Raw genomic sequence first — 8,846 nt, forward strand, 5'->3', positions numbered from 1 at the left:
ATGGTTTTGCCAGTTTCATCCTCTGAAATAAAGCCCTACTTTCATTGGTGGTCTCCCATCCAAGTACTAACCCAGGCTGATCCTACTTAGCTTCCAAGGTCAGACAGGGTATTTAAGTTTCAACAGATAATTTAAAAAGTGTTTTACTTTCTGTGAAGGAAGGAGCTGGTCAAGCCTAGTTAGTGCCTTCCAGACCACAATGCAAATAGCTGATGGGAGGTGCGATTGGGAGGCAGACAGGAGTGTATCCTTTGATCTCAGAATGATGTCTTACTGTTGCCATATGGACCGTAGCGCATTGGTTCTCAAACATATTACCCTTGTGACCCCCTTTACATCTATGGGCAGATGTCAAACCACCCCCCACTTGACAAAGCCTATGAATAAATATGTTTTGTTTGTTTAGTGTGTGAAGTTTCATTTTCACATTCATGTATGTTCATATTTTAACATTATATAAGGAAATACTATTGTTCAAATTACAACAGTTTTATTTAAATAAATTCAATACTGAAGACATGTATACATTTTATACATATGTCTCACACAAAGCCCACCCACATACACCAAAGTTTACAGATAGGTACACACTCAGTCATGCACTTTCATTTTTTTCTTTCTTGCACTCACATAGACACTCCTTGGCCTTCTCTTCCCCTACAGGACTGAAAAGGTTTGGGAAGCAGATGAGGAGGAGGGATCAGGGCCTATAAGTCTGGTGCCCCCCATGAGCAATTCTCGCACCACCCCCCAGGGGTCCCACTCCACCGTTTGAGAACCACTGCCTTATTGCAAATAAGCATGCTATCTGTCAGGGTTAAGTATTAGTTACTAGGGCTTCCAGAAGGCAATCTGATATGCAAGTTTAGCTCTCCCACCTGATTTTGCACCACGTCTCTGTAACCTTATTAAAATACCATATGCCTGATCAGTTCACTTCCTTCTCCATTTTTTCCCTTGCTAATCTTACAGGCCCTGAGGAACTTCACCATAAAACAAGCCGAGTGGATGAAAGAAGCAATTCACTGATGCTGGCAATGCTATAAAGAAGCTCACCCTGCCAAGAATACTCCTACAACCCTATCTCCAGTGTCAGAAGAACAGGTGACAGTTGTTCAAGATCTCATTGCCAGGGTGTGTCACTCAGATACTGTGGCATCATTTGGTAGGGACAATCCTTCTTGCTTTCCTTGCATCTGGAGGTGGCTCCAGACCTTCCTCCTGCTGGCAGCCATTCTAGTGTTTGCACAGCACTTCTCTGCCCCTATCTGGGTGACTCAACCTGAAAGTCATGCTGAGTTTCTGTCTGGAACTTATCCTGGGAGTACGAGTCTCCCAGGAAACAAAGGGGAGAAGGAGTCGGATGGACAAGGTTCATGGCACTGATGTCAAGTCAAAGATGTGTCATATGGCCTGGGGCAGTGTTGCTCGGGCCTGTCTAGATTATTGCTCAGGCCACATTGGCACAAGAGGCTATGTACACAAGAGGCTGTCTGCTTCTCCATTCTGCACGTTTTGGTAAGCCCTTTCATGAGGCAAAGCTGAGGAAGAGGACTGTACTTTCCCCAGAATTATACACTGTCTGAAGTGTGGTATTAATCTATGCAGATCTTGATCCAGGAACCTTTGGCATCAGGCATGGGCTCCCTGTTACCAGGATTGTCTGACAGAGGCAGGCAATTGCAGGTTATTTCAGACAGAATATTCACAATACGTTCACACTTCTGGCCATGCTGACCTGGTGATTTGGGGAATTTTAGTCTAAAAGAGCAACTTTTCCATATTCTGATCAGTGTAAACTTGATGGTGTTCTAATATGTATGCCCAACATGCGTGCACTAAACAGATTCTTTCTTGGTCTTCCCACAATACATTCTATATGTGTCTTTTCGTAAGCTGACATAAAGTGATGTAGGGAATGCATCATATAATAAAGAAAATGCAGGTTGGATTTTGGAAGGATGCAAAAATATGTACATTAAATATAGTAAGTAAATACATGTCATATTTGTACAGGCACTCTTAAATATTCATTCAAAACACCTTCTTAAAAGCTTTACATACAACTGTTATTTTGGTCAGATCACTTTCAGTTCACAGCATTGCCTTAACCATTACCCTATGCCAGCTACTTCAGTCACACACTTAGTACACTATGACCCTTCTCTTTCTGTGTAGTCCAATTCACACATCCACATTAGCATGACAACAGCATAGCCCACGTGATCTCATCTTATCTTGGCAAGAGGCTAAGCAGTTTTGTGATTTCTTGTCCAGCACACAGACAGCCTGTAACATAATCCATATTTAACATGCTACCCTATCAGATGTGGGCTGAGTAACAGACTGAAAAAAATGAGTTGCATCTTAAATTGAAGGTATGGGAAAGGAGTCACACAAGCCAAACTGAGCTTTGTCCAAATCCACTCATTTCTATGGTTGTATGAAGCTCTTCTAACAAAAGGGGTACAATGAAAGGACATACATATCCTGCTCATTAACACAGCCAGACTAATAACTTCCGGTTTCTTCTTTGTGAAAAGGAATAGATGATAAAGTGGCAATATTCTAACTTTATTAAACCAAACATAAACATTTTAGGGAATATGGGGATACAGGAACAGTACAGAATATGAGAATTGTCCTGAATGTGGAAACAGTATGGAGAGAAGGTCCTTATAGCTGAATAGTCCAAATTGCCTTTAGAATATGTCTGGATTTTGAATTAAGTAATTTTTAAAATGGGTGTGAGCTTCTCTCTGTTAAGTGTAGCTACAAATAAAGCTTTGGTAGAGCTAGACGAGCCTGTTGCTCCAATAACAGTCAGAAACATGTTAGGACAGGAAGACTGAGCACACCAACTCTGCTGGCTGCTTTCCTACACCACAAACCCTATATTGTCCATTTCAAGGCTGGTATGTGTTTGTGTATGTGTGTCTTCAAGTTGCTTGCCAACAAGCCAATCCCATGAATGCCATAGGGTTTTCTTAGGCAAGGAATACTGAGAAGTTGTTTTGCCATTTCCTTCCTCTGAATTCACCTGGCATTCATCAGTGGCCTCCCATCCAAGTACTAACCAGGACTGATCCTGCTTAGCTTCCAAGATCAGATGGGATCTGGTGCATTTAGGGTATTTAGGCCCAATACTCCCCTCCAAAATAATTGGAGTACTTCAATCATGTGCTTATTAGAACAGAGATTTGAAGGCCTGGTGGGAAAATGGAAATATATTTTAAAATATTTTCTGCCCTCCCCCCCAAATCATTTATTTCCTGAAAGATTGGGGGAAATGATTACAAAATACTTTCTTTTAAGGGAAAATACTTACACAGCTGGGTCTTCCTAACAAGCAATCACTGTGAGATAGGAAGAGGATGCAGGCAAACACTTTTGTAGTGCACACTGTGAATCAAATCTGAAAAGAAGTGCCAAGTGTGAGAGCATCAGATGGCAAGAAATATGCTTTCACATGTGGGAAATGACAGGCCATGACATTCCATCACTTTAAGGCATGAATATCACGCAAGCTGTTGTGTAACAAAACCCAGCAGCATTTCAGAGCCTGGAATCTGGGAAGCTGTTTGGCTTTGCAGGGCAAACACACAGAGCAAAGTCAAGGCAAAACTTATTAACTTCACTCAGAGTTTGGAAAAGATTTTTTTATTACAACTCCCAGAATCCCACAGCCAGCATGACCATTGATTTTCCTATTTTCATAAGTGTTGTCACCAGTGGCCCTGCCCAAATGTGAACATGATGAGGTATTCTGGGATTCTGCAGTCCATAAACTTTTCCAAACTCTGATTTTAAAGATAAAGTTGAGAAATGTTCAGAGATTAGCAAAATGGTAAAAAAATCAAGGAAAAAGTTAGAAGCATGATGGCTAATTATTGATGGCCAGTGGCTACAGGATAAAGATCCATAAATACAGGCAGGCCAGACATTTAATTTCTTCAGCCAGCAGGGAAAATTTCTAATAAACCTTATCACCATAGGTATAATGCATTTTCCAAAAGACATCAGCAGTACAGAGTGTGCAAAATAACATCAGGATGAATCGCATGCTGGGACACAGTATGAATGTAATGAAGTGGGGAGGGGCATTGCTATGACCATGTACACCACCCTACAATCTTCTTTGGTAAAATAAAAACAGAAACGCAACTACAATCGCCCTTGCCAGGCAGTGGATACTATGGGAAACATACTTCCTTTGCCCCTGTGGGCCAGGAAGAAAAGAAGCCTAGGCACAGTGATATGACTAATAGAAAGTTTGAATGATTGGCTATCAAATGCAGCTAAAATATGTAGATTGTTGTAATCTAATAGAGGATGCTGTGTGCCTTTAACTTTCTGATTTAACCAATTCAGAAATTCTGTATTTTTCCTCCCTTAGGTAACTATAACCAGAGACAGAAGGTGCCTCCAATTGGATGGCTCCAGGGTTACCCTTTAAAAGATACAATGCAACCATTCTGTTATTTCCACTTTGAAGCAACTGTAAGATCATGGCAGGATTACAGAGGGAAGATAATGATGACATCTGGACCCCTGTAAAATTCTGTGAATGAGGCAGGGTGACTGTGCAATAAAAAACAAGTTTGGGAGCACATGGAAACATTGGATCCCAAAACCAAATCTACCTGCAGAGTTTTCCAGATGGGGTGGATAGCTGTGTTAATCTGTTGAAACAAAAACAAGAAAGCCTTTTGAGAACCTAAAGCTGGGTTGGACAGTTTTAGTGTGGCTAAAGGCCAAATTTTGGGCCCCAATCCCCACCATGAGCCACTCCAGCCTAATCTTTTTTTAAAGCAAATGAACAGGTGATGAGGCTGGGTGGGGTGGACTGGGGACTGAAATCTCCATGACAAAACTACAGGGCAATTCTGGGTTATATATATATATTGTCCCGGCTCCTGAGTGGCGGCTCCATCAGGACTTCCAGATGTACTGTATATACTCATGTGTAAGTCTAGAAATTTTAATCAAAAAATTGACCCAAAAAACCTGAGTCGACTTATCCATAGGTCAGTGTAAATACTGTACTTTAACTCTTATTTAAAAAGAAACCCTGCCCTGGTGAAAAGCAAGAGCATAATATATCCTGGAAGCATTGACCCTCCCTCTCTTCTCTCAACCATTCAGCCTTTAGGATGAGCACAAACAGTTGTGCCTGCTGGAATTTTGCAAGTTGTTTGGCATTGTTTCCCTTGCTCCATCTTTTAGATCCTTTGTCACATGTCCCTACGTTTAACGTTTTACCCTTGACTTATCTACAGGTCATATCAAAATCCATAATTTTGGCCCCAAAACCTACCCTCGACTTATACATGGCTGACTAATAGATAAGTATATATGGTCCACCCTTGCTTTAAGAACAAACAAGTATTATTAGATCTATAGGTTAGTTGCCTGTAGCCTGCATTATCAAAGGCATCCATGCATTTGATACACTGGGCTGCAGTTCATGAATGCTTAGGTCTAATACAATTCATTAGTCCTTAAGGTTGTTTGCAAACACTCAGCTGTCACTTTTATCCTCTGAAATCTTGGAAGCCCTTTGATACAAAAAACCAACAGTGTAAGCTAAGATTCCACTCTCCAACAGGGATGTCACAGCATCTGACCAAGATATGAAAACATGCCACCTGGATCTGTTTCTGTGCCCAGACATTTCAGCTAAAGGAAATCAGATTTTAGCTGGATTTGGTAGCCAGTTATTGCTATCACCTAGACAGAATAAGTACCCAATCAAATTGCCCCAAAAGATTTCAGTAAATTACCTTTATAAAGGAAACATTAATTAAAATCCTCCTGTTTTCTTTCCCTGCTTGCAGACTGAAGGTAAAGACAAATATTATCATCTTTTTACATGAAACGTTTCCATGTTCCCACTTGATTGTTTCTGCCTTACATTCTAACCTAGTAAATACATCTGATCATGTTTACAAAAAACACTAGCTCCAATAATCCTGCTTCTAGATAAAGATTTCCTATGCACTTGCCTTTATTCATTCACAAAACTTTAAGGGGTAGGGTCTTCCATTTGCAGCCCAGTTATATTTCTCTCTCTCTCTCTCTCTCTCTCTCTCTCTTATATATATATATATATATATATATATATATATATATATATATATATATTTGCATACCAGGGAAAAAGAACAGGGGATAATAGCTGCAGAATGCCTCTTGATTGTTAGTGCTAGGACTGAAAGCACTCTAAAACTTGACAGATCCAGAAGTCTTTTGCTGTGTAACCACCCTGTCTCAAATGCAACAGTTTTGTGGTGGCCTAGATGACAACATTTTAACGATTTTTTCATATTTTTCCCACTGCTTTTTCAGTACTTTTACCTACCCCAAATATCTGTTGAAAGCGAGATCCTCACCTTTATGGCTGGTAGTATTACTTGTATAACCCCTCTTTCTGGAAGCTCTTTTCAAAGAATAGCGATGCCTGTCTCTTGCAGCATAAAAAGGAGGGATGTGACAGCACTTTTAAGATTAACTGACTTTTATTTTAGAATGAACTTTTATGGGTATAAACCCCCTTCTTCAGATACAGTACAGAGTAATATACAGACCTCTGGATATCAAGCATATTTACACAGTTGTGGGCTAGAATGTAATAGGATCCAGAAAGGTACAAATCATGTCCATTGCCCTATATTTTCCAAAGTGCTGAGTGAGGTGATCTAGGCCTTTCAGACCTTTACAGTGGTCAGTTAGTACCAATGTGTGAATGCAATAAATCTGTTTACCAAACCCAGGGTTCAAAACTCTCTCTGAGAAGGTTCCTTTTGCCATATGTACAGCAGACTCCTGAATTAATATATGTAGTGACTAGTGTGTCATGAAGCCATTGTCTTTTTTCGTACCTCTGTTAATGGATTGGAATTTGTAAATCAATTTAGTTGTTTCTCTTTGTAGCCTTCCTTTGTAATTTCTTTGTTAAAGGACTGTTACTTGTAAATCCAGGAAGGCTGAAATGTTCTGCAACTAGTTTTCAGGTACTGACATTTCTAATGTCAGATCTGTGTCCATTAATCCTCTCACACAGAGACTGTTCTGTTTGGGCAGTGCAAAGTGTAGAGGGCAAGGGATATGGTCTGTATCTTTTTGGATCTTATTAAATTTTATTCCACTCCCACAACTTTATAAATATGCTTTCTACCTGATGCCTTAATACTACTTAGTACTGCATCTGGAAGCACTGTCATTCAAAATATTAAACACACATGAATTCACATTCTCCTAAGGAAAGTTATTCACAATTTGCTTGCAGAAATATGCGATTAAGTATGCAAGTACAATTCTAAGGAATCACCACCTTTCTCACCTCAGGTTCCTAACTCTGCATTAAACTACTCTGAACGTCATACTCCTTACCTTTACCCTCCCTTTTGCTCTCTTTACATACTTCCTCCAGCCTATTCCTTGTTGATTGGGCTCCCCAAAGCTCTACAAATAGTTCTAATATATATGAAAGATTAGAGGCAAGGGTCAGTAACATACAGGATAACATTGTTTAGGCAACCTATGGACTCTTGTTAGAATCTTGCAATTTCCAGGCCTCCCCACCCCTAAAAAATTATTTCTAGGTCTTGTAGTTATAGAGAAAAGTCTGGATATATGAAGGTGAAAATTTCCAAACAACCCTATCACCCTTGACTAAGAATAACACCTTGTGTTGTTAGCAAAAAGAAGCTTGCCAAAGACAGCCAATCAGAAACCACTCTACAAGGGAACAGCCAGTTTCCCTGGGCACAGAGCCCAGTTTTTATTTAAGTTCTGATCATATATGTAATATTTCAGGTCCAGGCTGGGAAGCATATGCCAATACCAGTCTGATTAAAGAACAAGACTATCATTCTTGAGTTGGTGGGATTTTCCATTACCTGGTCAGTTCCCTGTTCCTTACAGTTCCCCTGTAACTTTCAAGAGCTTCTGCTGCAAAGCTGTAAACAAACCCCAACAACATCTGGAAGGTCTGTCCTCTGTCACACACAGTAGCATTCTTAGGTCAGTCTCAGCACCCCTACAGATAATGTTCATACTGTAAAACTTTTTAAGATCATGATGAAACAAAGTAAGATGTTTTCATAACTAGATATGAAAACATCAACCACGATGCAATGGAATCATATAATTACTTTTGGGATAGAGGAACTCAGGATAGAACTCAGCAAGGCAAAAGGGATACCTACCTATTATTTACAAACCCCATTATTAGAAGAAAAGGAGACACCAATAGGGTTCTTACATGCATACCTCTGAGGACCTCTTCTCCAGCTCTGCTTCCATATAACCATTCTTGCAGATATTTCTCTGCAACTACTTTCCTCACTTGAACACAAGGGAATTAGGGCTTCCCCACTCAGAGGAAACAAAAACATGATGAAGTATTGGAGTCAAACATCTAAAGCAGTGGTTCCCAACCTTAGGGCTCTGCGTACACTTCCCAGATGCTTCGTGGCCACTCCAGGAAAATGAAAGAAATAAAAATTGAATGAAATTAAAGGATAAGAAACAAAAAGTAACACTACTCCTAAACACCATTACCTTGTAAGACATAGGGTAGGCCTCTTAGGGGCTCTGCCATTGAAACTGATTCTAAAAAGGGCTTCATGAGTCAAAAAGGATGGGAACCCCCCAATCTAAAGTGCTCCTCAGCTGAAATTCTGAAAAAGCAATCACTTCTGTGCTTCTGTAGCTCAGCTACTGATCCTGGCAAAGCTGAACCCCACTCCAGAGTATGTCTGCAGCATTACAGTCACACACCCAGGAGCTTTACAGAGCAAGCAAGCAAGCAAAAAAAAAAAACTATTTTAGGAATAAAAAAG

The sequence above is a fragment of the Sceloporus occidentalis genome, unplaced genomic scaffold, assembly GCF_023333645.1.
Source record: "Sceloporus occidentalis isolate IW3139 unplaced genomic scaffold, rSceOcc1.0.p SCAF_3, whole genome shotgun sequence".
Classification (NCBI taxonomy): Eukaryota; Metazoa; Chordata; class Lepidosauria; order Squamata; family Phrynosomatidae; genus Sceloporus; species Sceloporus occidentalis.